At 24.9% G+C, this 8,091-nt stretch overlaps 1 long non-coding RNA gene across 1 annotated transcript; it reads left to right on the top strand.

The window, feature by feature from the left end:
* Nucleotides 1-2,603: 2,603 nt before the first annotated feature.
* LOC145832096 (uncharacterized) lies at nucleotides 2,604-3,386 on the top strand. Its single transcript, XR_014369723.1, has 2 exons — nucleotides 2,604-2,730; nucleotides 3,169-3,386. It is a non-coding gene; the product is annotated as an uncharacterized LOC145832096 (long non-coding RNA).
* The last annotated feature ends 4,705 nt before the right edge of the window (nucleotides 3,387-8,091 follow it).

Here is an 8,091-nt window from a genome sequence, read left to right as displayed (position 1 = left end):
TTTTATTCAAATTATTTCTTTTGGTTTCAACTAAAATTTGATTGATAAAAAAAGGGAAAGTGGTAAATTTTAAAAACAAAATGAACCTAATTCAAACTAAGTTTACTTCAAGTCTTTGACTACGACTTTATTTTAAATAATTTTTAGATAATTAAACATTTTTTGACACTATAATAAATTCTTTCAAACAATATAAAAAGATTCAATTTTTGAGAACAAAATAAACTTCATGCTTCTTTCGTCAGTTGTATACTAAGCAATAAAAATAAAACTTTAAATCTAGCTTATATAGTGAAAATGCAATCAACGTAATTAATAATAAAGCAAAGAGTAATCAACAATACATAAGTATTTATAATTACAATGCAACTAAAAAAAATAATAAAACAGAGCAACAACTAATAAAATAATTTAAGAAAAAAACGAAACAGTATAATCAAAATCTTTATGTTTCACAACTTAAGTTTTCTTAACAAAATACAAATAGTCTCAAGTTTAATTAAATCCGAAATGTGAACAAAATTTTAATAATTTTAAATCTTTTTAAATTATAAGTACTAGCACAATCAAGGTTATTTACCAAGTCAGATCTTAAGTAAAATAAGCAATAGCAGATCTTTTTGAAGAATTCACTCTAAAAGATTTAGTTTTCTTATTACTAATAATAAGTAATTTTTAACGAGTTTAATCTACAGCTTTTGTACTTTAGTTTTTTTTAGTTTTAGCAAATATAAACAAAAATAACATCAAAAGGAAGTTTACAATGTAAAACTAGTATAAATATTATACTTGTGTTGTTAAGTATAAGTTTTCAAAAAAAAATTATAAATTACTAAAATATCTTTACAACTTTGATACCAAATAATTATGCTTTAAATCGAGTATTGTAATTTAAAATATTTAGCGCAGTTCTTGTTGTGTATAAGAGTTTAGATGTTTTTTCAAATACATTTAACCAAGTTACTATGGTGCTTAAATAAGTATTAATTAAATTTAATAACAAAACAAAAGGTACTTATGTGTTTTGTTATTCAAAAGCACTTACAAGCTAGTACATTTGCTTGTCTTTATAAATTTATTTGAACTGCAGTAAGCTAATAATAATTAATATTAATTTTTCATACATTCAATATAAATTTCTTTAATGATTTTACAACAATATTAATCTAAATATTGAATAACATTTTTTGAATATGAATAACATAATAAATATTGAATCACTAAATGTTTATATTACTAACTTTTAATAAAATAAAAAATTTTAAAAGCAAGTCGTATTAGAAGTAAATATTACTTTTAATGTTTTTACGCAAGTAAGTAACATTGTTTGTGTTTAACAACGTATTTTTGGAATTATACAATAACGGTTTAGCCATACTGTTTATTAGTTTACTAAAAGAACTTATCAACTAGCTACAATTAAGTTATAATCTTTATATGAGTTTATAAAAAATAAACTATATTAAAGTTATTCGTATTTTCTATTACCTTGTTCATGAACACTTTAGTATATTAATGTTTTAAAGATATTAGCTTAATGTTTCTGCGTAATCATTGTTTTAACATAGTTTATTAAAAACATATGAACGTTTTTTTTTTAGTTAGGTAACTTGTTAATATGTGAAAAAATTAAAATTTTACTATCTAAAGTTTATACTTTTATTTTAGCACGAATGTACTTTTCTTGTGGTTACTGACTGACCAAACCTTCTAAATTTTACTTAAAATAAAAGACTAAAAAGGTATTATTATCAAATGCACATTAAGTGCGTACAAAAGTCAGTTTTATGACGTAACAATACACCAGGTGGTTTTCAAAACAAACTAGACAGACTTCATGCTTGGTCAAGCATGAACTTTTTAGTTCTAAGAAACATTCTGCAAAAACAAAAACTTGAACGCTGCAAATGTTTTAGGCATTTTTAAACAATGTCAGCATTTTTGAATGATTTTTATAAACAAATTTTTACAAAAGTTACTTTTAGATTAAAAAAGTACCGTTTAATAGTATTATGATAAACATTTTTTTGATAACAGTAGTTGAATGTTTTTAAGTATTCACTTACTCATTATTAAAAACGTTTAACAAAACATATTTTTTAAATAAGGTAGCTTCTTATATGAAAAAGTTATCTTGGCCATGTAAAAATTGGGTTGCAGCTGTAAAGTTTTAGAAGTTCTATTGTTCATAACATTATGCAAATTAAGTAAAGTGATATTACGGCAGAATATTAAGAACATCTATACCCTTATCCCCTAACCCACCTTACCAAAAAAAAGTTTTAATGCATAGAATTAAAAATAAAAATAAGTTAAATAATAGCCAACCAGAAACGAAATAATTGGCATTTTATCTTTTCAACACGCATGTATTTCTGCTATGCACATACATTTTACTGTTTTCACAATAGTAAAACTCTAAAACCCCTACTTTTTAAGTATGAATATGAAATGCACGTTAATCGCGTATGATTGTTAGTTTTATTACGTCACAAAGCATCGGGCGGTCTGAATTGCAGACGTTTTAAAGACGACACGCTCTACTTGGCATGAACCTTTGTGATTACAAGAAAAAAGCTTTTAAGGTAAAATACAGGTAAACTTATAAAAGCTGCAGAGGATGTCAAAAGTTTGTCGTAATACAGAAAGCCTTAAAGAATAAAGAGATGAAACTATTATCAATTCTTTTGTTGGCTTTTTTAGTTGTTAGATTTTCTGCTAGCAAAAAAGGTGAGTGTTAACACAAGAAATTTTTTAAACAAACCGATATAGAAGCTTTATTTGAATATATAACATTAGTACTAACAAAAAGTTTATTACTTATTTTTCGGTTTGAATTGGTCATAATAGTAAAATTAAAATTTAAGATTGTATAAAAAACTAGATTATAAAGCTTTTTTCGACTAAATAAAATTATGCTGGAACTAAAATACATACTAAACTGTATTGTAAAAAAAATCTAACCAAATTAAAGTATAATTTCTATTACTCCAAAGATGGTTTAGTCATTAAACACCAAACATTAAAATTTAAAAATTAAAAAAAAAAATTAAAATAAAGTTTGTTTTCACTTTTAAACACAAGTTTAAATATAAATACAAATAAAAAAACTTTTAAATGTTTTGTTTGGTAAAAAATCATTTTTTTTATTCACCAACCGATTTTCAGTCAACAACGATGTCAAGTTCCCAAAACGTCGAAAACTTTCCAGAGGCAATATTTTTACCAAGAATTCACAAGAAACCTCTAACAAAAACGATCAGGGAATATTTTCGGACTGCGAAACCCACTTTGAATCCTCATCGGCGCATAAAGTCCCGGTTTTCGGCGATGGATCGACCTCGCAAGTCAAAAAACGAATAAAGCTGCTTGATGATTTTTTTTGAAACACGAACACCCAGACCCCTTGAAGTTAGGTAAACCCAAAAAAGATTATAAAAAAAAAAAGATTTTTGGGTCAAAAGAGGAGCCTAACAACTAAAAAAAAAATCTTTAAACTTTTTTACAGTAATTGTTTTTTTTTCAGACGTTTTAAAATTTCGGTAATTTTTTCTACAATCAACTTCATTTTTACTTTCATTTCATACTAAAAGTTTGTAGTTTTAGCAAACAAAATCTCAAATCTATTTTTTTATAGTCAAATTATCCCCGCTGTGGGAATATGTTGCTCACTTACCAAAAAAATGTGTTTCTAATAAATCTAAAAAGGCTATATTATTATTTTGTTTTCATTTATCATTGTAAGTCTTGATCTGTGAGATACTTTGTTTTAATTAAGTTTTCTATATTAATAAAAGATAAAACTTAAAAATTTGTTTTAATTTTCCGTAAGTAACTTCATAGATAAATTTCTTACACATATAACACTTTATACTACTAGAAAATAAAATAAAGTTTGTCAGGTATTCTAATTTAAATTAATCAAAGGTAAGATATATGCATATTTTAAGTAACTATTAAAACTTTTTTACAATCACATTTCGATTTTGTATATTACAAAGTAATTTATCAAACCTTTAAATTATGTTTTGATTCAACATAAAAAAACAAAAAAAACGAATAACAACTCAAGTAAAAGAAATTGCTGTTATTGTCAGTTATTTTAAACATATTCATATTAAAGAAGTATGATTTTTACAAGAAAAATAATGTTTTAAATTTTTTTTTAAGTATCTTTGTTTAGATTCTTTTAGTTATAACATATGGTAAGAGACTTAAGGAATAAGTACGTTGTAAACAAAAAACTGTACAAAAGAAAGCATTAAACAAATTAAAGGCGTTTTAAACAACTTGTTTTAGATTAATATTTTCCATCATAATTTAGCTCCAGCTTCTAAAAGCTAATTTTCTAGAAAACATACTCGCGGGCCACACAGTTTAAAAAAAAGTCTTCCGAGAGCCACTTCTTTAAAACCAAAAACACTACTTTAAACCAAAAACGTGATAAAATAAGCAAAATAATAGCGCTAGTATGGGTAGTTGTTAAATTAAGAGCTTAATTATAAGCTTTTGGCACACAAACTTTGGTTTAATTGTTATCGTTTAAAAAAAGGAACATTTTGAGCTGAAAAGTACCTCGCGGGCCGCAGTTTGGAGACCCTTATTTAGCGCTGAGTAAAAGTTAGCTCTGTTGTTTAAAGCGCTTGATACCGTTTTTGAACTAATACCTGTCTAAGACAACTTTACAAGTACTTTTATATTTATTTATATTTATTGTTTATATTTTATATTTTATATTCAAAAACGATTGTTTTAGCAAAACAATTAAGTTATAACTAATATGTTTTTAAACAAATTTATACTTTTTATTATTCACATGCTTTGAAACCCTAATTTTTGATATTATTTTTCAATTCAAATTCTATTTGAATATGATTTTTTTATATATGATAATTTCATTATTCTTATTAAAATTCGTATATATTAATTTATAATTGTTTTCAGTATAATAACTAATCTTTGTTTTAAGTTTTAGTTCTGTGTAATTTATACCAAAAAGTTATTTATAGTAAGTTTATAATACTTCAGAGTAACGTACACTTACTTCTTTTATTTTTTGATCTTTTTTCTGTATTTTTATAAAAGTCAAAATTTATTTTCTGCTACAAAAACTAAACTATCATTTACATAAAAATTAGAATTTTAGTAGTAATTTAAAGTAAAGTACGTAATAACTTGCAATATATCTCTAACATAGTCTTTTAACTTCTTATACACAAAATTTTCAGTTCAAAATCTGATGCCTAAACCTATAAATAGTTTCAGCTAAAGTTTTTTTGTTCTCTTAAACAGTATAGCAAATCTCAAGTAAACAACTATTAATACTCATTGCCCAAGTAACTTCTATACACACTAAATTTTTAATTTAACTTGATTTTCAAGTATGGAAATAGTTTTATTAGAATTTGTACTATTTTGAAAATACTCAAAGAATTGGCATTCTGTTTTTTTTGTTTCATATAAAGAACACAAATTATGGTCATTTTTAGGTAAACTAATACCCGCGGGACAATTTTTTAAACAAATGCTTTCAATAAGTTAATTTACAAATAGTAGTATTGAGTATGAAAATTTTATTTAAAAAAAAAGTGATATAATAAGCAATAAAACAGCATATTAATGGTTAGCGTTTATTAAATATTTAGCCTAAATGTAATTTTTTATCACAATTTTTTTTTTTGTTTTAAAAAATTAGTTCAGAGCCGCAGACGTATGCTTAGCGTGTATATTACCGATGGAAAAATGCAGTGCTTAACTTAAGTTTATTGCTAAATTATTGCATACTAAGATTGTAATATTGTTGTTTTCCTGCTTGAATTGAATTGAAAAATTACATAAATCCTTATTGTGTACAGAAGCAAAAATTTCTAATTCAATAAGTAAGTTGTTAGCTCGAGTCTTGCTTTACTGTTTAAAACATAAAGTTAATTTGTTTTAGCTACAAACGGTTTAAGATTTTAAAACAAGTTGTATAAACTGATATTTTTTATTGTCCTGAAATTGTATAGCCTAGCGTAAATTTATTGAATATTTTCTGATGTATTTTAAGTGAGATTTCAAAAATGTTAACACAATTTGTGTATAGCTTCGTAATTATCATAGTATGTATAATCTTTTTTAATTAGCTTATTATGAATGTTTGTATTATAATAAACATTTTTTGTTGCAGTAGTTATCCGTTTTTATATTTTAACTCATCACAAAGAAAACTTAAAAATTCAACAAGTTTTTTTTAATAACTATGCTATCAAAAAGTACATCGCGTATAAGCTCAAACATGATTTTATAACAAACTTTATGTTTTAAAAGCCACTATAAAACAAATATACCTCTTTTTTGTTAGTTATTACTAGTAATTAGAACAGTTTTAATCGTATTTGGCGAAGTTTATATATAGACAGTATGTTTTTATTACGTTTTATGCACGCACATTGAGTTTTTAAATCTGTGTAAAACAAAAAAAAAGAGTTTGAAAAAGTTGTAATTAGTTGAAAACAACTCGAGCAAGATTTAATTATGGTCAGATAAGACAAAAAAAGCTAAACGTTTAAAATCCAAATCCTTTAAGCAAAACCGTTTGTTTTTAAAAACTAATATAAGTAAAAAAAAAACTATCAAGTGAATAAACAATCACTCTAACAATAGAAAGTATTGACTTCAATGACTGATTCTAATATTTGAGTATGAACTTTTACAAATTTAGGAAAGTCAAAGAATCTGAGTTCCATGTGTTTGTAAACAAGCACATCTGAATTTAGAATTGTTTTTTAGTAAAAAAAAAACAATCATTTTAAGTAACTATGTTGCTGCAAAAGATTCTAATTTATGTTGGGTTTATTTTTAATATATACTGGGATTTAAATGACAATATGTTTTGATTAAAAGCATTTATTTAAAAAAAAACCAAAAAGAGTTGTTTATTTCAGTAAATAGTCAGAATTTATTACTTCAAGTCAAGTGTATAAGCAATATAGAAGACATAGCAAGTAGCTTTCAGTTGTCATCTGGAAATTTGTTGTGTTCGTGCCCGCAACTTAAGTAGTTCCGTTCTTCGGAGGCTTTTGAAGTTTTAAGGCACTCAATGAGTTTAATGAGTAGAATTAGCTCCTCTGCTGACATTTCCCTTCTATGTTTTGTGGGTAGGTGTCGCTGTACATCTCCTTCCAGCAACTTTAAGTGTTTGTGGGATCCATCACCGTTGCCGACTGAAAGTTAAAAACTAAACAGACAAATAGATTTTAAAAAGAGGTTTTTTATTTAGAGTTAAGCTTGTGGTTCAGGTTAAATACAAGATCTGTTTTAAGATCATTTTAGGTTTGTTAGTAATAGTTTTGTTGTTTTTGAAAGTGTTGGGGTCTGTCTTCGTTGTCAACTTAAAATTAACAATTAAGTAAGTATTAGTTTTCTGGTATATTAGTTTAACTTTTGGTTAAAAAAGAAATTTTGTTGTTTGAAAAAAGTTGTTTGAAAATATTGGAACTTATTATTTAGAAATTAAACCGTCTTCGAAAATAATAAAGAACAGTATTTAAACTTAATTAAACTTATTAACAGTATTGGTACACAGTTTGTTATCGCGTATAGTTTTTAACTAAACCAAAGCTTGATAGATTATTTACTTCGATTTAATTGCTTAATAATAAAAGTTTAGTTATAATCTTTTACTGAAAAATATCAACACTATATACTTCAAGAAAAGCTCATATATTAAAACTTACCACTTTTGCTAACAGAAAATACAGTATTTAAAGAAACCAATAACATTTACCAAAAAAAATATGACTAATAAATATTGTTGTTTTTTTAAACATTGTATTTTCTATTAGCAAAAGTGGTAAGTTATAATATATGAACTTTCGTTGAAGTATAAAGTGTTGATATTTATCATTAAAACGAAACTTTTATTCTTTAGCAATTAGTCGGAAAATTTTTCTACAATAGAAAATCTATTCTGCTTAGTTACAACAATCTTATTACGTTAAAACTTACTGCTTTTACCAGAAGAATATCCAACAATCATGAAAGCCAACAAAAAAACTGATAAGAACTTCATCTCTCCAGTCTTTAAAGATTTTTGGAATATGATGAACT

This window comes from Thalia democratica, chromosome 3 (assembly GCF_965202585.1).
Source record: "Thalia democratica chromosome 3, ktThaDemo2.hap1.1, whole genome shotgun sequence".
NCBI classification, from domain to species: Eukaryota; Metazoa; Chordata; class Thaliacea; order Salpida; family Salpidae; genus Thalia; species Thalia democratica.
Note: the sequence above shows the minus strand (reverse complement) of the source record. Positions and strands in the feature narration are given on the sequence as shown.